This window comes from Stenella coeruleoalba (assembly GCF_951394435.1).
Source record: "Stenella coeruleoalba genome assembly, chromosome: 7".
NCBI classification, from domain to species: Eukaryota; Metazoa; Chordata; class Mammalia; order Artiodactyla; family Delphinidae; genus Stenella; species Stenella coeruleoalba.
This window is the reverse complement of record NC_137153.1, coordinates 2,443,314-2,469,051: the sequence shown is the minus strand read 5'-3', so window position 1 is coordinate 2,469,051 and position 25,738 is coordinate 2,443,314. Positions and strand designations below refer to the sequence as shown.

General features: G+C 44.0%; 1 long non-coding RNA gene across 18 annotated transcripts in view; it reads left to right on the top strand.

Annotated features, from left to right (window-relative positions):
• Positions 1-25,738, top strand: part of LOC307189637 — a 2,307,304-nt gene that overhangs the window by 1,569,695 nt on the left and 711,871 nt on the right. Inside the window, exon 11 of one of the 18 annotated variants that reach the window (XR_013829247.1) lies at positions 4,274-4,354. The exons of the other annotated variants lie outside the window; for them this stretch is intronic. This is a non-coding gene — a long non-coding RNA (uncharacterized lncRNA). Of the gene's footprint in view, positions 1-4,273; positions 4,355-25,738 lie in introns of those variants that run through there. 18 annotated transcript variants of the gene reach the window in all.

Here is a 25,738-nt window from a genome sequence, read left to right as displayed (position 1 = left end):
CAAAAAGGGCGTATGCGTTTTTTCCTGAATATATTCAGGAAAAAACGCATACGCCCTTTTTGGCCAAGTGCATCATTGTGGACGTTCTGCCTCTTTTCCTATGCTTTCAATGCAATTCCAGTCTACCTCCTGAAATCGGTTTCCTGCAATTCTGCCCCGCTTTCAAGTCCTCTTGGCAGCCTTACTTCAGTCTATTTTTGGACGATAGCTGTCATTCATAACTCTGCAGGTTTGTGAATTACAGTGCCCCTGAGCTCCTTTCTTCAACTCGCTTTCTTGTGAGCTGGCCGCAACACCGCAGGATGGCTTCAGGCCCTAATCTGGTTCTGGCACGGCACGCTGAGCCTTTGGTTAATTCCTCTTCCTGGTGGGAAATGAGAGTTAAATTTGCCCGTCCAGACACCTCCAGCTAGTCTCTCATTGGTTCTCGCTATTCCTGTTCATCTTCCGCAGAAATTGCAAACTGGGCCAAACAGGAGGTTTAAGGCGCTGACTCTCCAAGTGGGGAGAGTGTTAGTAAAGCATCTGGAATGTTGCACCCGAGTACCAGGGGAAGAAAACTGAGACATATTTGAACACGTCTCCCGTTCACACGGTTGATCATACTCTGGGTTCCACATGCATGTTTTAGCTGAAGGAAGAATACCTGAAACCTGAAGAGTTGAGACCCGTGGAATGGGTACCATGCAATATGACTTCAAAGGGTCTTCATTTGCTCACCGAACCTCTCCAATCCTATCACTGCTGCGTTTATGCCCCTGTACACACGCTTGATTCTCTTTTGGAGACATAGCAATCCATAGGTTTTAAGATACTTACTAGTCAGGTACATTCTTAGGCTTTTAATATGGGGTGTCGAGTCCATTTCGTTGAGCAAGGAGTAGCTCTTGTCTATTCCATATTTGGCTTAAGGAACTTTATCTGTGCTCATTTCAATCTCTGGTTTTATGCAGCACCCCAACTCACCTTTCCCCTTAAGCAAGCATAAGTTGGCTTTCTAAATTTGAGACCCTGTTCTGTTCTGTAATTCAGTTCCTGTGTAGCCAAGTTTCCATTCCGTGTATTACTGATATCTTATGATGTTTCTTTTTCTGTGTGACTTATTTCAGTTAGCATCATCGTACCTGAATCCACTCATTATGCTGCCAAGGGCCTGATGACATAGATTTCATTGCTGAGTGATACTGCATTGTACGTAAGTACCACAAGTTCTTTATCCATTTTTCACTTTCTGTGATATTGAACTTGTACGGTAAACGAGGTTCTTGTAAACAGAGGCGTCCCAAACTTTGGGGTGGCTGTGTCTTTTTGATTTTAATTTCCCTAAGCTATAGGACCATAAGTGGAAGTGCCCTAGGCTCTGTTGCTTTGTTTTTTAGATGTTTCAGGAAACACCATACACTTCTCCTGAGTGTCTGTTGGCAATTTACATCCCGCCCATCAGCATAACAAGGCTCCCAGTTCTCCATGGCCTGTCCTGCCTTTCTGGATTTTACACTTTTTTCAGATGGCCCTTTTGACCGGGGGGAAGTGAGACTTCATTGTAGTGCAGATTTCCTTTGCAAGTTTGCTTGGTTGGCCAAAAAGGGCGTATGCGTTTTTTCCTGAATATATTCAGGAAAAAACGCATACGCCCTTTTTGGCCAAGTGCATCATTGTGGACGTTCTGCCTCTTTTCCTATGCTTTCAATGCAATTCCAGTCTACCTCCTGAAATCGGTTTCCTGCAATTCTGCCCCGCTTTCAAGTCCTCTTGGCAGCCTTACTTCAGTCTATTTTTGGACGATAGCTGTCATTCATAACTCTGCAGGTTTGTGAATTACAGTGCCCCTGAGCTCCTTTCTTCAACTCGCTTTCTTGTGAGCTGGCTGCAACACCGCAGGATGGCTTCAGGCCCTAATCTGGTTCTGGCACGGCACGCTGAGCCTTTGGTTAATTCCTCTTCCTGGTGGGAAATGAGAGTTAAATTTGCCCGTCCAGACACCTCCAGCTAGTCTCTCATTGGTTCTCGCTATTCCTGTTCATCTTCCGCAGAAATTGCAAACTGGGCCAAACAGGAGGTTTAAGGCGCTTTCTCTCCAAGTGGGGAGATTGTTAGTAAAGCATCTGGAATGTTGCACCCGAGTACCAGGGGAAGAAAACTGAGACATATTTGAACACGTCTCCCGTTCACACGGTTGATCATACTCTGGGTTCCACATGCATGTTTTAGCTGAAGGAAGAATACCTGAAACCTGAAGAGTTGAGACCCGTGGAATGGGTACCATGCAATATGACTTCAAAGGGTCTTCATTTGCTCACCGAACCTCTCCAATCCTATCACTGCTGCGTTTATGCCCCTGTACACACGCTTGATTCTCTTTTGGAGACATAGCAATCCATAGGTTTTAAGATACTTACTAGTCAGGTACATTCTTAGGCTTTTAATATGGGGTGTCGAGTCCATTTCGTTGAGCAAGGAGTAGCTCTTGTCTATTCCATATTTGGCTTAAGGAACTTTATCTGTGCTCATTTCAATCTCTGGTTTTATGCAGCACCCCAACTCACCTTTCCCCTTAAGCAAGCATAAGTTGGCTTTCTAAATTTGAGACCCTGTTCTGTTCTGTAATTCAGTTCCTGTGTAGCCAAGTTTCCATTCCGTGTATTACTGATATCTTATGATGTTTCTTTTTCTGTGTGACTTATTTCAGTTAGCATCATCGTACCTGAATCCACTCATTATGCTGCCAAGGGCCTGATGACATAGATTTCATTGCTGAGTGATACTGCATTGTACGTAAGTACCACAAGTTCTTTATCCATTTTTCACTTTCTGTGATATTGAACTTGTACGGTAAACGAGGTTCTTGTAAACAGAGGCGTCCCAAACTTTGGGGTGGCTGTGTCTTTTTGATTTTAATTTCCCTAAGCTATAGGACCATAAGTGGAAGTGCCCTAGGCTCTGTTGCTTTGTTTTTTAGATGTTTCAGGAAACACCATACACTTCTCCGGAGTGTCTGTTGGCAATTTACATCCCGCCCATCAGCATAACAAGTCTCCCAGTTGTCCATGGCCTGTCCTGCCTTTCTGGATTTTACACTTTTTTCAGATGGCCCTTTTGACCGGGGGGAAGTGAGACTTCATTGTACTGCAGATTTCCTTTGCAAGTTTGCTTGTTTGGCCAAAAAGGGCGTATGCGTTTTTTCCTGAATATATTCAGGAAAAAACGCATACGCCCTTTTTGGCCAAGTGCATCATTGTGGACGTTCTGCCTCTTTTCCTATGCTTTCAATGCAATTCCAGTCTACCTCCTGAAATCGGTTTCCTGCAATTCTGCCCCGCTTTCAAGTCCTCTTGGCAGCCTTACTTCAGTCTATTTTTGGACGATAGCTGTCATTTATAACTCTGCAGGTTTGTGAATTACAGTGCCCCTGAGCTCCTTTCTTCAACTCGCTTTCTTTTGAGCTGGCCGCAACACCGCAGGATGGCTTCAGGCCCTAAATTGGTTCCGGTACGGCACGCTGAGCCTTTGGTTATTTCCTCTTCCTGGTGGGAAATGAGAGTTAAATTTGCCCGTCCAGACACCTCCAGCTAGTCTCTCATTGGTTCTCGCTATTCCTGTTCAACTTCGGCAGAAATTGCAAACTGTGCCAAACAGGAGGTTAAAGGCGCTGACTCTCCAAGTGGGGAGAGTGTTAGTAAAGCGTCTGGAATGTTGCACCCGAGTACCAGGGGAGGAAAACTGAGACATATTTGAACACGTCTCCCGATCACATGGTTGATCATACTCTGGGTTCCACATGCATGTTTTAGCTGAAGGAAGAATACCTAAAACCTGGGTAGTTGAAACCCGTGGAATGGGTACCATGCAATATGACTTCAAAGGGTCTTCATTTGCTCACCGAACCTCTCCAATCCTATCACTGTTGCGTTTTTGCCCCTCTACACATGCTTGATTCTCTTTCGGAGACATAGCAATCTATAGGTTTTAAGATACTTACTAGTCAGGTACATTCTTAGGCGTTTAATATGCGGTGTTGAGTCCATTTCGTTGAGCAAGGAGTAGCTCTTGTCTATTCCATATTGGGCTTAAGGAACTTTATCTGTGCTCATTTCAATCTCTGGTTTTATGCAGCACCACAACTCACCTTTCCCCTTAAGCAAGCATAAGTTTGTTTTCTAAATTTGAGACCCTGTTCTGTTCTGTAATTCAGTTCCTGTGTAGCCAAGTTTACATTCCGTGTATTACTGATATCTTATGATGTTTCTTTTTCTGTGTGACTTATTTCAGTTAGAATCATCATACCTGAATCCACTCATTGTGCTGCTAAGGGCCTGATGACACAGATGTCATTGCTGAGTGATATTGCTTTGTAAGTAAATACCACAACTTCTTTATCCATTTTTCACTTTCTGCGATGTTGAACTTGTGCTGTAAACGAGGTTCTTGTAAACAGAGGCGTCCCAAACTTTGGGGTGGCTGTGTCTTTTTGATTTTAATTTCCCTAAGCTATAGGACCATAAGTGGCAGTGCCCTAGGCTCTGTTGCTTTGTTTTTTAGATGTTTCAGGAAACACCATACACTTCTCCCGAGTGTCTGTTGGCAATTTACATCCCGCCCATCAGCATAACAAGGCTCCCAGTTCTCAATGGCCTGTTGCCTTTCTGGATTTTACACTTTTTTCAGATGGCCCTTTTGACCGGGGGGAAGTGAGACTTCATTGTAGTGCAGATTTCCTTTGCAAGCTTGCTTGGTTGGCCAAAAAGTGCGTATGCGTTTTTTCCTGAATATATTCAGGAAAAAACGCATACGCCCTTTTTGGCCAAGTGCATCATTGTGGACGTTCTGCCTCTTTTCCTATGCTTTCAATGCAATTCCAGTCTACCACCTGAAATTGGTTTCCTGCAATTCTGCCCCGCTTTCAAGTCCTCTTGGCAACCTTACTTCAGTATATTTTTGGACGATAGCTGTCATTTATAACTCTGCAGGTTTGTGAATTACAGTGCCCCTGAGCTCCTTTCTTCAACTCGCTTTCTTTTGTGCTGGTCGCAACACCGCAGGATGGCTTCAGGCCCTAATCTGGTTCCGGCACGGCACGCTGAGCCTTTGGTTAATTCCTGCTCCTGTTGGGAAATGAGAGTTAAATTTGCCCGTCCAGACACCTCCAGCTAGCCTCTCATTTGTTCTCGCTATTCCTGTTCATCTTCCGCAGAAATTGCAAACTGGGCCAAACAGGAGGTTTAAGGCGCTGACTCTCCAAGTGGGGAGAGTGTTAGTAAAGCATCTGGAATGTTGCACCCGAGTACCAGGGGAAGAAAACTGAGACATATTTGAACACGTCTCCCGTTCACACGGTTGATCATACTCTGGGTTCCACATGCATGTTTTAGCTGAAGGAAGAATACCTGAAACCTGAAGAGTTGAGACCCGTGGAATGGGTACCATGCAATATGACTTCAAAGGGTCTTCATTTGCTCACCGAACCTCTCCAATCCTATCACTGCTGCGTTTATGCCCCTGTACACACGCTTGATTCTCTTTTGGAGACATAGCAATCCATAGGTTTTAAGATACTTACTAGTCAGGTACATTCTTAGGCTTTTAATATGGGGTGTCGAGTCCATTTCGTTGAGCAAGGAGTAGCTCTTGTCTATTCCATATTTGGCTTAAGGAACTTTATCTGTGCTCATTTCAATCTCTGGTTTTATGCAGCACCCCAACTCACCTTTCCCCTTAAGCAAGCATAAGTTGGCTTTCTAAATTTGAGACCCTGTTCTGTTCTGTAATTCAGTTCCTGTGTAGCCAAGTTTCCATTCCGTGTATTACTGATATCTTATGATGTTTCTTTTTCTGTGTGACTTATTTCAGTTAGCATCATCGTACCTGAATCCACTCATTATGCTGCCAAGGGCCTGATGACATAGATTTCATTGCTGAGTGATACTGCATTGTACGTAAGTACCACAAGTTCTTTATCCATTTTTCACTTTCTGTGATATTGAACTTGTACGGTAAACGAGGTTCTTGTAAACAGAGGCGTCCCAAACTTTGGGGTGGCTGTGTCTTTTTGATTTTAATTTCCCTAAGCTATAGGACCATAAGTGGAAGTGCCCTAGGCTCTGTTGCTTTGTTTTTTAGATGTTTCAGGAAACACCATACACTTCTCCTGAGTGTCTGTTGGCAATTTACATCCCGCCCATCAGCATAACAAGGCTCCCAGTTCTCCATGGCCTGTCCTGCCTTTCTGGATTTTACACTTTTTTCAGATGGCCCTTTTGACCGGGGGGAAGTGAGACTTCATTGTAGTGCAGATTTCCTTTGCAAGTTTGCTTGGTTGGCCAAAAAGGGCGTATGCGTTTTTTCCTGAATATATTCAGGAAAAAACGCATACGCCCTTTTTGGCCAAGTGCATCATTGTGGACGTTCTGCCTCTTTTCCTATGCTTTCAATGCAATTCCAGTCTACCTCCTGAAATCGGTTTCCTGCAATTCTGCCCCGCTTTCAAGTCCTCTTGGCAGCCTTACTTCAGTCTATTTTTGGACGATAGCTGTCATTCATAACTCTGCAGGTTTGTGAATTACAGTGCCCCTGAGCTCCTTTCTTCAACTCGCTTTCTTGTGAGCTGGCCGCAACACCGCAGGATGGCTTCAGGCCCTAATCTGGTTCTGGCACGGCACGCTGAGCCTTTGGTTAATTCCTCTTCCTGGTGGGAAATGAGAGTTAAATTTGCCCGTCCAGACACCTCCAGCTAGTCTCTCATTGGTTCTCGCTATTCCTGTTCATCTTCCGCAGAAATTGCAAACTGGGCCAAACAGGAGGTTTAAGGCGCTGACTCTCCAAGTGGGGAGATTGTTAGTAAAGCATCTGGAATGTTGCACCCGAGTACCAGGGGAAGAAAACTGAGACATATTTGAACACGTCTCCCGTTCACACGGTTGATCATACTCTGGGTTCCACATGCATGTTTTAGCTGAAGGAAGAATACCTGAAACCTGAAGAGTTGAGACCCGTGGAATGGGTACCATGCAATATGACTTCAAAGGGTCTTCATTTGCTCACCGAACCTCTCCAATCCTATCACTGCTGCGTTTATGCCCCTGTACACACGCTTGATTCTCTTTTGGAGACATAGCAATCCATAGGTTTTAAGATACTTACTAGTCAGGTACATTCTTAGGCTTTTAATATGGGGTGTCGAGTCCATTTCATTGAGCAAGGAGTAGCTCTTGTCTATTCCATATTTGGCTTAAGGAACTTTATCTGTGCTCATTTCAATCTCTGGTTTTATGCAGCACCCCAACTCACCTTTCCCCTTAAGCAAGCATAAGTTGGCTTTCTAAATTTGAGACCCTGTTCTGTTCTGTAATTCAGTTCCTGTGTAGCCAAGTTTCCATTCCGTGTATTACTGATATCTTATGATGTTTCTTTTTCTGTGTGACTTATTTCAGTTAGCATCATCGTACCTGAATCCACTCATTATGCTGCCAAGGGCCTGATGACATAGATTTCATTGCTGAGTGATACTGCATTGTACGTAAGTACCACAAGTTCTTTATCCATTTTTCACTTTCTGTGATATTGAACTTGTACGGTAAACGAGGTTCTTGTAAACAGAGGCGTCCCAAACTTTGGGGTGGCTGTGTCTTTTTGATTTTAATTTCCCTAAGCTATAGGACCATAAGTGGAAGTGCCCTAGGCTCTGTTGCTTTGTTTTTTAGATGTTTCAGGAAACACCATACACTTCTCCGGAGTGTCTGTTGGCAATTTACATCCCGCCCATCAGCATAACAAGTCTCCCAGTTGTCCATGGCCTGTCCTGCCTTTCTGGATTTTACACTTTTTTCAGATGGCCCTTTTGACCGGGGGGAAGTGAGACTTCATTGTAGTGCAGATTTCCTTTGCAAGCTTGCTTGGTTGGCCAAAAAGGGCGTATGCGTTTTTTCCTGAATATATTCAGGAAAAAACGCATACGCCCTTTTTGGCCAAGTGCATCATTGTGGACGTTCTGCCTCTTTTCCTATGCTTTCAATGCAATTCCAGTCTACCTCCTGAAATCGGTTTCCTGCAATTCTGCCCCGCTTTCAAGTCCTCTTGGCAGCCTTACTTCAGTCTATTTTTGGACGATAGCTGTCATTTATAACTCTGCAGGTTTGTGAATTACAGTGCCCCTGAGCTCCTTTCTTCAACTCGCTTTCTTTTGAGCTGGCCGCAACACCGCAGGATGGCTTCAGGCCCTAAATTGGTTCCGGTACGGCACGCTGAGCCTTTGGTTATTTCCTCTTCCTGGTGGGAAATGAGAGTTAAATTTGCCCGTCCAGACACCTCCAGCTAGTCTCTCATTGGTTCTCGCTATTCCTGTTCAACTTCGGCAGAAATTGCAAACTGTGCCAAACAGGAGGTTAAAGGCGCTGACTCTCCAAGTGGGGAGAGTGTTAGTAAAGCGTCTGGAATGTTGCACCCGAGTACCAGGGGAGGAAAACTGAGACATATTTGAACACGTCTCCCGATCACATGGTTGATCATACTCTGGGTTCCACATGCATGTTTTAGCTGAAGGAAGAATACCTAAAACCTGGGTAGTTGAAACCCGTGGAATGGGTACCATGCAATATGACTTCAAAGGGTCTTCATTTGCTCACCGAACCTCTCCAATCCTATCACTGTTGCGTTTTTGCCCCTCTACACATGCTTGATTCTCTTTCGGAGACATAGCAATCTATAGGTTTTAAGATACTTACTAGTCAGGTACATTCTTAGGCGTTTAATATGCGGTGTTGAGTCCATTTCGTTGAGCAAGGAGTAGCTCTTGTCTATTCCATATTGGGCTTAAGGAACTTTATCTGTGCTCATTTCAATCTCTGGTTTTATGCAGCACCACAACTCACCTTTCCCCTTAAGCAAGCATAAGTTTGTTTTCTAAATTTGAGACCCTGTTCTGTTCTGTAATTCAGTTCCTGTGTAGCCAAGTTTACATTCCGTGTATTACTGATATCTTATGATGTTTCTTTTTCTGTGTGACTTATTTCAGTTAGAATCATCATACCTGAATCCACTCATTGTGCTGCTAAGGGCCTGATGACACAGATGTCATTGCTGAGTGATATTGCTTTGTAAGTAAATACCACAACTTCTTTATCCATTTTTCACTTTCTGCGATGTTGAACTTGTGCTGTAAACGAGGTTCTTGTAAACAGAGGCGTCCCAAACTTTGGGGTGGCTGTGTCTTTTTGATTTTAATTTCCCTAAGCTATAGGACCATAAGTGGCAGTGCCCTAGGCTCTGTTGCTTTGTTTTTTAGATGTTTCAGGAAACACCATACACTTCTCCCGAGTGTCTGTTGGCAATTTACATCCCGCCCATCAGCATAACAAGGCTCCCAGTTCTCAATGGCCTGTTGCCTTTCTGGATTTTACACTTTTTTCAGATGGCCCTTTTGACCGGGGGGAAGTGAGACTTCATTGTAGTGCAGATTTCCTTTGCAAGCTTGCTTGGTTGGCCAAAAAGTGCGTATGCGTTTTTTCCTGAATATATTCAGGAAAAAACGCATACGCCCTTTTTGGCCAAGTGCATCATTGTGGACGTTCTGCCTCTTTTCCTATGCTTTCAATGCAATTCCAGTCTACCACCTGAAATTGGTTTCCTGCAATTCTGCCCCGCTTTCAAGTCCTCTTGGCAACCTTACTTCAGTATATTTTTGGACGATAGCTGTCATTTATAACTCTGCAGGTTTGTGAATTACAGTGCCCCTGAGCTCCTTTCTTCAACTCGCTTTCTTTTGTGCTGGTCGCAACACCGCAGGATGGCTTCAGGCCCTAATCTGGTTCCGGCACGGCACGCTGAGCCTTTGGTTAATTCCTGTTCCTGTTGGGAAATGAGAGTTAAATTTGCCCGTCCAGACACCTCCAGCTAGCCTCTCATTGGTTCTCGCTATTCCTGTTCATCTTCCGCAGAAATTGCAAACTGGGCCAAACAGGAGGTTAAAGGGACTGACTCTCTAAGTCGGGAGAGTGTTAGTAAAGCGTCTGGAATCTTGCACCCGAGTACCAGGGTACGAAAACTGAGACATATTTGAACACGTCTCCCGATCACATGGTTGATCATACTCTACGTTCCACATGCATGTTTTAGCTGAAGGAAGAATACCTTAAAACCGGGTAGTTGAAACCCGTGTAATGGGTACCATGCAATATGACTTCAAAGGGTCTTCATTTGCTCACCGAACCTCTCCAATCCTATCACTGCTGCGTTTATGCCCCTGTACACATGCTTGGTTCTCTTTTGGAGACATAGCAATCCATAGGTTTTAAGATACTTACTAGTAAGGTACATTCTTAAGCGTTTAATATGGGGTGTTGAGTCCATTTCGTTGAGCAAGGAGTAGCTCTTGTCTATTCCATATTTGGCTTAAGGAACTTTATCTGTGCTCATTTCAATCTCCGGTATTATGCAGCACCCCAACTCACCTTTCCCCTTAAGCAAGCATAAGTTGGTTTTCTAAATTTGAGAACCTGTTCTGTTTTGGAATTCAGTTCCTGTGTAGCCAAGTTTACATTCCGTGTATTAGTGATATCTTATGATGTTTCTTTTTCTGTGTGACTTATTTCAGTTAGAATCATCGTACCTGAATCCACTCATTATGCTGCTACGGGCCTGATGACATAGATTTCATTGCTGAGTGATACTGCATTGTACGTAAGTACCACAAGTTCTTTATCCATTTTTCACTTTCTGTGATATTGAACTTGTACGGTAAACGAGGTTCTTGTAAACGGAGGCGTCCCAAACTTTGGGGTGGCTGTGTCTTTTTGATTTTAATTTCCCTAAGCTATAGGACCATAAGTGGAAGTGCCCTAGGTTCTGTTGCTTTGTTTTTTAGATGTTTCAGGAAACACCATACACTTCTCCGGAGTGGTTGTTGGCAATTTACATCCCGCCCATCAGCATAACAAGGCTCCCAGTTCTCCATGACCTGTCCTGCCTTTCTGGATTTTACACTTTTTTCAGATGGCCCTTTTGACCGGGGGGAAGTGAGACTTCATTGTAGTGCAGATTTCCTTTGCAAGCTTGCTTGGTTGGCCAAAAAGGGCGTATGCGTTTTTTCCTGAATATATTCAGGAAAAAACGCATACGCCCTTTTTGGCCAAGTGCATCATTGTGGACGTTCTGCCTCTTTTCCTATGCTTTCAATGCAATTCCAGTCTACCTCCTGAAATCGGTTTCCTGCAATTCTGCCCCGCTTTCAAGTCCTCTTGGCAGCCTTACTTCAGTCTATTTTTGGACGATAGCTGTCGTTTATAACTCTGCAGGTTTGTGAATTACAGTGCCCCTGAGCTCCTTTCTTCAACTCGCTTTCTTGTGACCTGGCCGCAACACCACAGGATGGCTTCAGGCCCTAATCTGGTTCCGGCCCGGCATGCTGAGCCTTTGGTTAATTCCTCTTCCTGGTGGGAAATGAGAGTTAAATTTGCACGTCGAGACACCTCCAGCTAGCCTCTCATTGGTTCTCGCTATTCCTGTTCATCTTCCGCAGAAATTGCAAACTGGGCCAAACAGGAGGTTAAAGGGACTGACTCTCCAAGTCGGGAGAGTGTTAGTAAAGCGTCTGGAATGTTGCACCCGAGTACCAGGGTACAAAAACTGAGACATATTTGAACACGACTCCCGATCACATGGATGATCATACTCTGGGTTCCACATGCATGTTTTAGCTGAAGGAAGAATACCTTAAACCTGGAGAGTTGAAACCCGTGGAATGGGTACCATGCAATATGACTTCAAAGGGTCTTCATTTGCTCACCGAACCTCTCCAATCCTATCACTGCTGCGTTTATGCCCCTGTACACATGCTTGATTCTCTTTCGCAGACATAGCAATCCATAGGTTTTAAGATACTTACTAGTCAGGTACATTCTTAGGCGTTTAATATGCGGTGTTGAGTCCATTTCGTTGAGCAAGGAGTAGCTCTTGTCTATTCCATATTTGGCTTAAGGAACTTTATCTGTGCTCATTTCAATCTCTGGTTTTATGCAGCACCCCAACTCACCTTTCCCCTTAAGCAAGCATAAGTTGGTTTTCGAAATTTGAGACCCTGTTCTGTTCTGTAATTCAGTTCCTGTGTAGCCAAGTTTACATTCCGTGTATTACTGATATCTTATGATGTTTCTATTTCTGTGTGACTTATTTCAGTTAGAATCATCATACCTGAATCCACTCATTGTGCTGCTAAGGGCCTGATGACACAGATTTCATTGCTGAGTGATATTGCTTTGTAAGTAAATACCACAACTTCTTTATCCATTTTTCACTTTCTGCGATGTTGAACTTGTACTGTAAACGAGGTTCTTGTAAACAGAGGCGTCCCAAACTTTGGGGTGGCTGTGTCTTTTTGATTTTAATTTCCCTAAGCTATAGGACCATAAGTGGAAGTGCCCTAGGCTCTGTTGCTTTGTTTTTTAGATGTTTCAGGAAACACCATACACTTCTCCCGAGTGTCTGTTGGCAATTTACATCCCACGCATCACCATAACAAGGCTCCAAGTTCTCCATGGCCTGTCCTGCCTTTCTGGATTTTACACTTTTTTCAGATGGCCCTTTTGACCGGGGGGAAGTGAGACTTCATTGTAGTGCAGATTTCCTTTGCAAGCTTGCTTGGTTGGCCAAAAAGGGCGTATGCGTTTTTTCCTGAATATATTCAGGAAAAAACGCATACGCCCTTTTTGGCCAAGTGCATCATTGTGGACGTTCTGCCTCTTTTCCTATGCTTTCAATGCAATTCCAGTCTACCTCCTGAAATCGGTTTCCTGCAATTCTGCCCCGCTTTCAAGTCCTCTTGGCAGCCTTACTTCAGTCTATTTTTGGACGATAGCTGTCATTTATAACTCTGCAGGTTTGTGAATTACAGTGCCCCTGAGCTCCTTTCTTCAACTCGCTTTCTTGTGACCTGGCCGCAACACCGCAGGATGGCTTCAGGCCCTAATCTGGTTCTGGCACGGCACGCTGAGCCTTTGGTTAATTCCTCCTCCTGGTGGGAAATGAGAGTTAAATTTGCCCGTCCAGACACCTCCAGCTAGCCTCTCATTGATTCTCGCTATTCCTGTTCATCCTCCGCAGAAATTGCAAACTGTGCCAAACAGGAGGTTAAAGGCGCTGACTCTCCAAGTGGGGAGAGTGTAAGTAAAGCGTCTGGAATGTTGCACCCGAGTACCAGGGGAGGAAAACTGAGACATATTTGAACACGTCTCCCGATCCCATGGTTGATTGTACTCTGGGTTCCACATGCATGTTTTAGCTGAAGGAAGAATACCTAAAACCTGGGTAGTTGAAACCCGTGGAATGGGTACCATGCAATATGACTTCAAAGGGTCTTCATTTGCTCACCGAACCTCTCCAATCCTATCACTGCTGCGTTTATGCCCCTGTACACATGCTTGATTCTCTTTCGGAGACATAGCAATCTATAGGTTTTAAGATACTTACTAGTCATGTACATTCTTAGGCGTTTAATATGCGGTGTTGAGTCCATTTCGTTGAGCAAGGAGTAGCTCTTGTCTATTCCATATTTGACTTAAGGAACTTTATCTGTGCTCATTTCAATCTCTGGTTTTATGCAGCACCCCAACTCACCTTTAACCTTAAGCAAGCATAAGTTGGTTTTCTAAATTTGAGACCCTGTTCTGTTCTGTAATTCAGTTCCTGTGTAGCCAAGTTTACATTCCGTGTATTACTGATAACTTATGATGTTTCTTTTTCTGTGTGACTTATTTCAGTTAGAATCATCGTACCTGAATCCACTCATTGTGATGCTAAGGGCCTGATGACATAGATTTCATTGCTGAGTGATATTGCTTTGTAAGTAAATACCACAACTTCTTTATCCATTTTTCACTTTCTGCGATGTTGAACTTGTACTGTAAACGAGGTTCTTGTAAACAGAGGCGTCCCAAACTTTGGGGTGGCTGTGTCTTTTTGATTTTAATTTCCCTAAGCTATAGGACCATAAGTGGCAGTGCCCTAGGCTCTGTTGCTTTGTTTTTTAGATGTTTCAGGAAACACCATACACTTCTCCCGATTGTCTGTTGGCAATTTACATCCCGCCCATCAGCATAACAAGGCTCCCAGTTCTCCATGGCCTGTCCTGCCTTTCTGGATTTTACACTTTTTTCAGATGGCCCTTTTGACCACGGGGAAGTGAGACTTCATTGTAGTGCAGATTTCCTTTGCAAGCTTGCTTGGTTGGCCAAAAAGGGCGTATGCGTTTTTTCCTGAATATATTCAGGAAAAAACGCATACGCCCTTTCTGGCCAAGTGCATCATTGTGGACGTTCTGCCTCTTTTCCTATGCTTTCAATGCAATTCCAGTCAATCTCCTGAAATCGGTTTCCTGCAATTCTGCCCCGCTTTCAAGTCCTCTTGGCAGCCTTACTTCAGTCTATTTTTGGACGATAGCTGTCATTTATAACTCTGCAGGTTTGTGAATTACAGTGCCCCTGAGCTCCTTTCTTCAACTCGCTTTCTTGTGACCTGGCCGCAACACCGCAGGATGGCTTCAGGCCCTAATCTGGTTCCGGTACGGCACGCTGAGCCTTTGGTTATTTCCTCTTCCTGGTGGGAAATGAGAGTTAAATTTGCCCGTCCAGACACCTCCAGCTAGCCTCTCATTGGTTCTCGCTATTCCTGTTCATCTTCCGCAGAAATTGCAAACTGGGCCAAACAGGAGGTTAAAGGCGCTGACTCTCCAAGTGGGGAGAGTGTTAGTAAAGCGTCTGGAATGTTGCACCCGAGTACCAGGGGAGGAAAACTGAGACATATTTGAACACGTCTCCCGTTCACATGGTTGATCATACTTGGGTTCCACATGCATGTTTTAGCTGAAGGAAGAATACCTTAAACCTGGAGAGTTGAGACCCGTGGAATGGGTACCATGCAATATGACTTCAAAGGGTCTTCATTTGCTCACCGAACCTCTCCAATCCTATCACTGCTGCGTTTATGCCCCTGTACACATGCTTGATTCTCTTTTGGAGACATAGCAATCCATAGGTTTTACGATACTTACTAGTCAGGTACATTCTTAGGCGTTTAATATGCGGTGTTGAGTCCATTTCGTTGAGCAAGGAGTAGCTCTTGTCTATTCCATATTTGGCTTAAGGAACTTTATCTGTGCTCATTTCAATCTCTGGTTTTATGCAGCACCCCAACTCACCTTTACCCTTAAGCAAGCATAAGTTGGTTTTCTAAATTTGAGACCCTGTTCTGTTCTGTAATTCAGTTCCTGTGTAGCCAAGTTTACATTCCGTGTATTACTGATATCTTATGATGTTTCTTTTTCTGTGTGACTTATTTCAGTTAGAATCATCATACCTGAATCCACTCATTGTGCTGCTAAGGGCCTGATGACACAGATTTCATTGCTGAGTGATATTGCTTTGTAAGTAAATACCACAACTTCTTTATCCATTTTTCACTTTCTGCGATGTTGAACTTGTACTGTAAATGAGATTCTTTTAAACAGAGCCACTCCAAACTTTGGGGTGGCTGTGTCTTTTTGATTTTAATTTCCCTAAGCTATAGGACCATAAGTGGAAGTGCCCTAGGTTCTGTTGCTTTGTTTTTTTGATGTTTCAGGAAACACCATACACTTCTCCGGAGTGGTTGTTGGCAATTTACATCCCGCCCATCAGCATAACAAGGCTCCCAGTTCTCCATGGCCTGTCCTGCCTTTCTGGATTTTACACTTTTTTCAGATGGCCCTTTTGACCGGGGGGAAGTGAGACTTCATTGTAGGGCAGATTTCCTTTGCAAGCTTGCTTGGTTGGCCAAAAAGGGCGTATGCGTTTTTTCCTGAATATATTCAGGAAAAAACGCATACGCCCTTTTTGGCCAAGTGCATCATTGTGGACGTTCTGCCTCTTTTCCTATGCTTTCAATGCAATTCCAGTCTACCTCCTGAAATCGGTTTCCTGCAATTCTGCCCCGCTTTCAAGTCCTCTTGGCAGCCGTACTTCAGTCTATTTTTGGACGATAGCTGTCATTTATAACTCTGCAGGTTTGTGAATTACAGTGCCCCTGTGCTCCTTTCTTCAACTCGGTTTTTTTTGAGCTGGCCGCAACACCGCAGGATGGCTTCAGGCCCTAATCTGGTTCCGGTACGGCACGCTGAGCCTTTGGTTATTTCCTCTTCCTGGTGGGAAATGAGAGTTAAATTTGTCCGTCCAGACACCTCCAGCTAGCCTCTCATTGGTTCTCGCTATTCCTGTTCATCTTCCGCAGAAATTGCAAACTGTGCCAAACAGGAGGTTAAAGGCGCTGACTCTCCAAGGGGGAGAGTGTTAGTAAAGCGTCTGGAATGTTGCACCCGAGTACCAGGGGAGGAAAACTGAGACATATTTGAACACGTCTCCCGTTCACATGGTTGATCATACTTGGGTTCCACATGCATGTTTTAGCTGAAGGAAGAATACCTTAAACCTGGAGAGTTGAGACCCGTGTAATGGGTACCATGCAATATGACTTCAAAGGGTCTTCATTTGCTCACCGAACCTCTCCAATCCTATCACTGCTGCATTTATGCCCCTGTACACATGCTTGATTCTCTTTTGGAGACATAGCAATCCATAGGTTTTACGATACTTACTAGTCAGGTACATTCTTAGGCGTTTAATATGCGGTGTTGAGTCCATTTCGTTGAGCAAGGAGTAGCTCTTGTCTATTCCATATTTGGCTTAAGGAACTTTATCTGTGCTCATTTCAATCACTGGTTTTATGCAGCACCCCAACTCACCTTTACCCTTAAGCAAGCATAAGTTGGTTTTCTAAATTTGAGACCCTGTTCTGTTCTGTAATTCAGTTCCTGTGTAGCCAAGTTTACATTCCGTGTATTACTGATATCTTATGATGTTTCTTTTTCTGTGTGACTTATTTCAGTTAGAATCATCATACCTGAATCCACTCATTGTGCTGCTAAGGGCCTGATGACACAGATTTCATTGCTGAGTGATATTGCTTTGTAAGTAAATACCACAACTTCTTTATCCATTTTTCACTTTCTGCGATGTTGAACTTGTACTGTAAATGAGGTTCTTGTAAACAGAGCCGTTCCAAACTTTGGGGTGGCTGTGTCTTTTTGATTTTAATTTCCCTAAGCTATAGGACCATAAGTGGCAGTGCCCTAGGCTCTGTTGCTTTGTTTTTTAGATGTTTCAGGAAACACCATACACTTCTCCCGAGTGTCTGTTGGCAATTTACATCCCGCCCATCAGCATAACAAGGCTCCCAGTTCTCCATGGCCTGTCCTGCCTTTCTGGATTTTACACTTTTTTCAGATGGCCCTTTTGACCAGGGGGAAGTGAGACTTCATTGTAGTGCAGATTTCCTTTGCAAGCTTGCTTGGTTGGCCAAAAAGGGTGTATGCGTTTTTTCCTGAATATATTCAGGAAAAAACGCATACGCCCTTTTTGGCCAAGTGCATCATTGTGGACGTTCTGCCTCTTTTCCTATGCTTTCAATGCAATTCCAGTCAACCTCCTGAAATCGGTTTCCTGCAATTCTGCCCCGCTTTCAAGTCCTCTTGGCAGCCTTACTTCAGTCTATTTTTGGACGATAGCTGTCATTTATAACTCTGCAGGTTTGTGAATTACAGTGCCCCTGAGCTCCTTTCTTCAACTCGCTTTCTTGTGACCTGGCCGCAACACCGCAGGATGGCTTCAGGCACTAATCTGGTTCCGGTACGGCACGCTGAGCCTTTGGTTATTTCCTCTTCCTGGTGGGAAATGAGAGTTAAATTTGCCCGTCCAGACACCTCCAGCTAGCCTCTCATTGGTTCTCGCTATTCCTGTTCATCTTCCGCAGAAATTGCAAACTGGGCCAAACAGGAGGTTAAAGGCGCTGACTCTCCAAGTGGGGAGAGTGTTAGTAAAGCGTCTGGAATGTTGCACCCGAGTACCAGGGGAGGAAAACTGAGACATATTTGAACACGTCTCCCGTTCACATGGTTGATCATACTTGGGTTCCACATGCATGTTTTAGCTGAAGGAAGAATACCTTAAACCTGGAGAGTTGAGACCCGTGTAATGGGTACCATGCAATATGACTTCAAAGGGTCTTCATTTGCTCACCGAACCTCTCCAATCCTATCACTGCTGCGTTTATGCCCCTGTACACATGCTTGATTCTCTTTTGGAGACATAGCAATCCATAGGTTTTACGATACTTACTAGTCAGGTACATTCTTAGGCGTTTAATATGCGGTGTTGAGTCCATTTCGTTGAGCAAGGAGTAGCTCTTGTCTATTCCATATTTGACTTAAGGAACTTTATCTGTGCTCATTTCAATCTCTGGTTTTATGCAGCACCCCAACTCACCTTTACCCTTAAGCAAGCATAAGTTGGTTTTCTAAATTTGAGACCCTGTTCTGTTCTGTAATTCAGTTCCTGTGTAGCCAAGTTTACATTCCGTGTATTACAGATATCTTATGATGTTTCTTTTTCTGTGTGACTTATTTCAGTTAGAATCATCATACCTGAATCCACTCATTGTGATGCTAAGGGCCTGATGACATAGATTTCATTGCTGAGTGATATTGTTTTGTAAGTAAATACCACAACTTCTTTATCCATTTTTCAATTTCTGTGATGTTGAACTTGTACTGTAAACGAGGTTGTTGTAAACAGAGGCGTCCCAAACTTTGGGGTGGCTGTGTCTTTTTGATTTTAATTTCCCTAAGCTATAGGACCATAAGTGGCAGTGCCCTAGGCTCTGTTGCTTTGTTTTTTAGATGTTTCAGGAAACACCATACACTTCTCCCGTGTGTCTGTTGGCAATTTACATCCCGCCCATCAGCATAACAAGGCTCCCAGTTCTCCATGGCCTGTCCTGCCTTTCTGGATTTTACACTTTTTTCAGATGGCCCTTTTGACCGGGGGGAAGTGAGACTTCATTGTAGTGCAGATTTCCTTTGCAAGCTTGCTTGGTTGGCCAAAAAGGGCGTATGCGGTTTTTCCTGAATATATTCAGGAAAAAACGCATACGCCCTTTTTGGCCAAGTGCATCATTGTGGACGTTCTGCCTCTTTTCCTATGCTTTCAATGCAATTCCAGTCTACCTCCTGCAATCGGTTTCCTGCAATTCTGCCCCGCTTTCAAGTCCTCTTGGCAGCCTTACTTCAGTATATTTTTGGACGATAGCTGTCATTTATAACTCTGCAGGTTTGTGAATTACAGTGCCCCTGAGCTCCTTTCTTCAACTCGCTTTCTTTTGAGCTGGCCGCAACACCGCAGGATGGCTTCAGGCCCTAAATTGGTTCCGGTACGGCACGCTGAGCCTTTGGTTATTTCCTCTTCCTGGTGGGAAATGAGAGTTAAATTTGCCCGTCCAGACACCTCCAGCTAGCCTCTCATTGGTTCTCGCTATTCCTGTTCATCTTCCGCAGAAATTGCAAACTGGGCCAAACAGGAGGTTAAAGGCGCTGACTCTCCAAGTGGGGAGAGTGTTAGTAAAGCGTCTGGAATGTTGCACCCGAGTACCAGGGGAGGAAAACTGAGACATATTTGAACACGTCTCCCGTTCACATGGTTGATCATACTTGGGTTCCACATGCATGTTTTAGCTGAAGGAAGAATACCTTAAACCTGGAGAGTTGAGACCCGTGTAATGGGTACCATGCAATATGACTTCAAAGGGTCTTCATTTGCTCACCGAACCTCTCCAATCCTATCACTGCTGCGTTTATGCCCCTGTACACATGCTTGATTCTCTTTCGGAGACATAGCAATCTATAGGTTTTACGATACTTACTAGTCAGGTACATTCTTAGGCGTTTAATATGCGGTGTTGAGTCCATTTCGTTGAGCAAGGAGTAGCTCTTGTCTATTCCATATTTGGCTTAAGGAACTTTATCTGTGCTCATTTCAATCTCTGGTTTTATGCAGCACCCCAACTCACCTTTACCCTTAAGCAAGCATAAGTTGGTTTTCTAAATTTGAGACCCTGTTCTGTTCTGTAATTCAGTTCCTGTGTAGCCAAGTTTACATTCCGTGTATTACAGATATCTTATGATATTTCTTTTTCTGTGTGACTTATTTCAGTTAGAATCATCATACCTGAATCCACTCATTGTGATGCTAAGGGCCTGATGACATAGATTTCATTGCTGAGTGATATTGTTTTGTAAGTAAATACCACAACTTCTTTATCCATTTTTCAATTTCTGTGATGTTGAACTTGTACTGTAAACGAGGTTGTTGTAAACAGAGGCGTCCCAAACTTTGGGGTGGCTGTGTCTTTTTGATTTTAATTTCCCTAAGCTATAGGACCATAAGTGGCAGTGCCCTAGGCTCTGTTGCTTTGTTTTTTAGATGTTTCAGGAAACACCATACACTTCTCCCGTGTGTCTGTTGGCAATTTACATCCCGCCCATCAGCATAACAAGGCTCCCAGTTCTCCATGGCCTGTCCTGCCTTTCTGGATTTTACCCTTTTTTCAGATGGCCCTTTTGACCAGGGGGAAGTGAGACTTCATTGTAGTGCAGATTTCCTTTGCAAGCTTGCTTGGTTGGCCAAAAAGGGCGTATGCGGTTTTTCCTGAATATATTCAGGAAAAAACGCATACGCCCTTTTTGGCCAAGTGCATCATTGTGGACGTTCTGCCTCTTTTCCTATGCTTTCAATGCAATTCCAGTCTACCTCCTGCAATCGGTTTCCTGCAATTCTGCCCCGCTTTCAAGTCCTCTTGGCAGCCTTACTTCAGTATATTTTTGGACGATAGCTGTCATTTATAACTCTGCAGGTTTGTGAATTACAGTGCCCCTGAGCTCCTTTCTTCAACTCGCTTTCTTTTGAGCTGGCCGCAACACCGCAGGATGGCTTCAGGCCCTAAATTGGTACCGGTACGGCACGCTGAGCCTTTGGTTATTTCCTCTTCCTGGTGGGAAATGAGAGTTAAATTTGCCCGTCCAGACACCTCCAGCTAGCCTCTCATTGGTTCTCGCTATTCCTGTTCATCTTCCGCAGAAATTGCAAACTGGGCCAAACAGGAGGTTAAAGGCGCTGACTCTCCAAGTGGGGAGAGTGTTAGTAAAGCGTCTGGAATGTTGCACCCGAGTACCAGGGGAGGAAAACTGAGACATATTTGAACACGTCTCCCGTTCACATGGTTGATCATACTTGGGTTCCACATGCATGTTTTAGCTGAAGGAAGAATACCTTAAACCTGGAGAGTTGAGACCCGTGTAATGGGTACCATGCAATATGACTTCAAAGGGTCTTCATTTGCTCACCGAACCTCTCCAATCCTATCACTGCTGCGTTTATGCCCCTGTACACATGCTTGATTCTCTTTCGGAGACATAGCAATCTATAGGTTTTACGATATTTACTAGTCAGGTACATTCTTAGGCGTTTAATATGCGGTGTTGAGTCCATTTCGTTGAGCAAGGAGTAGCTCTTGTCTATTCCATATTTGGCTTAAGGAACTTTATCTGTGCTCATTTCAATCTCTGGTTTTATGCAGCACCCCAACTCACCTTTACCCTTAAGCAAGCATAAGTTGGTTTTCTAAATTTGAGACCCTGTTCTGTTCTGTAATTCAGTTCCTGTGTAGCCAAGTTTACATTCCGTGTATTACTGATATCTTATGATGTTTCTTTTTCTGTGTGACTTATTTCAGTTAGAATCATCATACCTGAATCCACTCACTGTGTTGCTAAGGGCCTGATGACACAGATTTCATTGCTGAGTGATATTGCTTTGTAAGTAAATACCACAACTTCTTTATCCATTTTTCACTTTCTGGGATGTTGAACTTGTACTGTAAATGAGATTCTTTTAAACAGAGCCATTCCAAACTTTGGGGTGGCTGTGTCTTTTTGATTTTAATTTCCCTAAGCTATAGGACCATAAGTGGAAGTGCCCTAGGTTCTGTTGCTTTGTTTTTTTGATGTTTCAGGAAACACCATACACTTCTCCGGAGTGGTTGTTGGCAATTTACATCCCGCCCATCAGCATAACAAGGCTCCCAGTTCTCCATGGCCTGTCCTGCCTTTCTGGATTTTACACTTTTTTCAGATGGCCCTTTTGACCGGGGGGAAGTGAGACTTCATTGTAGTGCAGATTTCCTTTGCAAGCTTGCTTGGTTGGCCAAAAAGGGCGTATGCGTTTTTTCCTGAATATATTCAGGAAAAAACGCATACGCCCTTTTTGGCCAAGTGCATCATTGTGGACGTTCTGCCTCTTTTCCTATGCTTTCAATGCAATTCCAGTCTACCTCCTGAAATCGGTTTCCTGCAATTCTGCCCCGCTTTCAAGTCCTCTTGGCAGCCTTACTTCAGTCTATTTTTGGACGATAGCTGTCATTTATAACTCTGCAGGTTTGTGAATTACAGTGCCCCTGAGCTCCTTTCTTCAACTCGCTTTCTTGTGACCTGGCCGCAACACCGCAGGATGGCTTCAGGCCCTAATCTGGTTCCGGTACGGCACGCTGAGCCTTTGGTTATTTCCTCTTCCTGGTGGGAAATGAGAGTTAAATTTGCCCGTCCAGACACCTCCAGCTAGCCTCTCATTGGTTCTCGCTATTCCTGTTCATCTTCCTCAGAAATTGCAAACTGGGCCAAACAGGAGGTTAAAGGCGCTGACTCTCCAAGTGGGGAGAGTGTTAGTAAAGCGTCTGGAATGTTGCACCCGAGTACCAGGGGAGGAAAACTGAGACATATTTGAACACATCTCCCGTTCACATGGTTGATCATACTTGGGTTCCACATGCATGTTTTAGCTGAAGGAAGAATACCTTAAACCTGGAGAGTTGAGACCCGTGTAATGGGTACCATGCAATATGACTTCAAAGGGTCTTCATTTGCTCACCGAACCTCTCCAATCCTATCACTGCTGCGTTTATGCCCCTGTACACATGCTTGATTCTCTTTTGGAGACATAACAATCCATAGGTTTTACGATACTTACTAGTCAGGTACATTCTTAGGCGTTTAATATGCGGTGTTGAGTCCATTTCGTTGAACAAGGAGTAGCTCTTGTGTATTCCATATTTGACTTAAGGAACTTTATCTGTGCTCATTTCAATCTCTGGTTTTATGCAGCACCCCACCTCTCCTTTACCCTTAAGCAAGCATAAGTTGGTTTTCTAAATTTGAGACCCTGTTCTGTTCTGTAATTCAGTTCCTGTGTAGCCAAGTTTACATTCCATGTATTACTGATATCTTATGATGTTTCTTTTTCTGTGTGACTTATTTCAGTTAGAATCATCATACCTGAATCCACTCACTGTGCTGCTAAGGGCCTGATGACACAGATTTCATTGCTGAGTGATATTGCTTTGTAAGTAAATACCACAACTTCTTTATCCATTTTTCACTTTCTGCGATGTTGAACTTGTACTGTAAACGAGGTTCTTGTAAACAGAGCCGTTCCAAACTTTGGGGTGGCTGTGTCTATTTTATTTTAATTTTCCTAAGCTATAGGACCATAAGTGGAAGTGCCCTAGGCTCTGTTGATTTGTTTTTTAGATGTTTCAGGAGACACCATACACTTCTCCCGAGTGGTTGTTGGCAATTTACATCCCGCCCATCAGCATAACAAGGCTCCCAGTTCTCCATGTCCTGTCCTGCCTTTCTGGATTTTACACTTTTTTCAGATGGCCCTTTTGACCGGGGGGAAGTGAGACTTCATTGTAGTGCAGATTTCCTTTGCAAGCTTGCTTGGTTGGCCAAAAAGGGCGTATGCGTTTTTTCCTGAATATATTCAGGAAAAAACGCATACGCCCTTTTTGGCCAAGTGCATCATTGTGGACGTTCTGCCTCTTTTCCTATGCTTTCAATGCAATTCCAGTCTACCTCCTGAAATCGGTTTCCTGCAATTCTGCCCCGCTTTCAAGTCCTCTTGGCAGCCTTACTTCAGTCTATTTTTGGACGATAGCTGTCATTTATAACTCTGCAGGCTTGTGAATTACAGTGCCCCTGAGCTCCTTTCTTCAACTCGCTTTCTTGTGACCTGGCCGCAACACCGCAGGATGGCTTCAGGCCCTAATCTGGTTCCGGCACGGCACGCTGAGCCATTGGTTAATTCCTCTTCCTGGTGGGAAATGAGAGTTAAATTTGCCCGTCCAAACACCTCCAGCTATTCTCTCATTGGTTCTCGCTATTCCTGTTCATCTTCCGCAGAAATTGCAAACTGGGCCAAACAGGAGGTTAAAGGCGCTGACTCTCCAAGTGGGGAGAGTGTTAGTAAAGCTTCTGGAAAGTTGCACCCGAGTACCAGGGGAGGAAAACTGAGACATATTTGAACACGTCTCCCGTTCACACGGTTGATCATACTCTGGGTTCCACATGCATGTTTTAGCTGAAGGAAGAATACCTTAAACCTGGAGAGTTGACACCCGTGGAATGGGTACCATGCAATATGTCTTCAAAGGGTCTTCATTTGCTCACCGAACCTCCCCAATCCTATCACTGCTGCGTTTATGCCCCTGTACACATGCTTGATTCTCTTTCGGAGACATAGCAATCCATAGGTTTTAAGATACTTACTAGTCAGGTACATTCTTAGGCGTTTAATATGCGGTGTTGAGTCCATTTCGTTGAGCAAGGAGTAGCTCTTGTCTATTCCATATTTGGCTTAAGGAACTTTATCTGTGCTCATTTCAATCTCTGGTTTTATGCAGCACCCCAACTCACCTTTCCCCTTAAGCAAGCATAAGTTGGTTTTCTAAATTTGAGACCCTGTTCTGTTCTGTAATTCAGTTCCTGTGTAGCCAAGTTTACATTCCGTGTATTACAGATAACTTATGATGTTTCTTTTTCTGTGTGACTTATTTCAGTTAGAATCATCATACCTGAATCCACTCATTGTGCTGCTAAGGACCTGATGACACAGATTTCATTGCTGAGTGATATTGTTTTGTAAGTAAATACCACAACTTCTTTATCCATTTTTCACTTTCTGCGATGTTGAACTTGTACTGTAAACGAGGTTCTTGTAAACAGAGCCGTTCCAAACTTTGGGGTGGCTGTGTCTTTTTGATTTTGAATTCCCTAAGCTATAGGACCATAAGTGGAAGTGCCCTAGGCTCTGTTGCTTTGTTTTTTAGATGTTTCAGGAAACACCATACACTTCTCCCGAGTGGTTGTTGGCAATTTACATCCCGCCCATCAGCATAACAAGGCTCCCAGTTCTCCATGGCCTGTCCTGCCTTTCTGGATTTTACACTTTTTTCAGATGGCCCTTTTGACCGGGGGTAGTGAGACTTCATTGTAGTGCAGATTTCCTTTGCAAGTTTGCTTGGTTGGCCAAAAAGGGCGTATGCGTTTTTTCCTGAATATATTCAGGAAAAAACGCATACGCACTTTTTGGCCAAGTGCATCATTGTGGACGTTCTGCCTCTTTTCCTATGCTTTCAATGCAATTCCAGTCTACCTCCTGAAATCGGTTTCCTGCAATTCTGCCCCGCTTTCAAGTCCTCTTGGCAGCCTTACTTCAGTCTATTTTTGGACGATAGCTGTCATTTATAACTCTGCAGGTTTGTGAATTACAGTGCCCCTGAGCTCCTTTCTTCAACTCGCTTTCTTGTGACCTGGCCGCAATACCGCAGGATGGCTTCAGGCCCTAATCTGGTTCCAGCACGGCATTCTGAGCCTTTGGTTAATTGCTCTTCCTGGTGGGAAATGAGAGTTAAATTTGCCCGTCCAGACACCTCCAGCTAGCCTCTCATTGGTTCTCGCTATTCCTGTTCATCTTCCGCAGAAATTGCAAACTGGGCC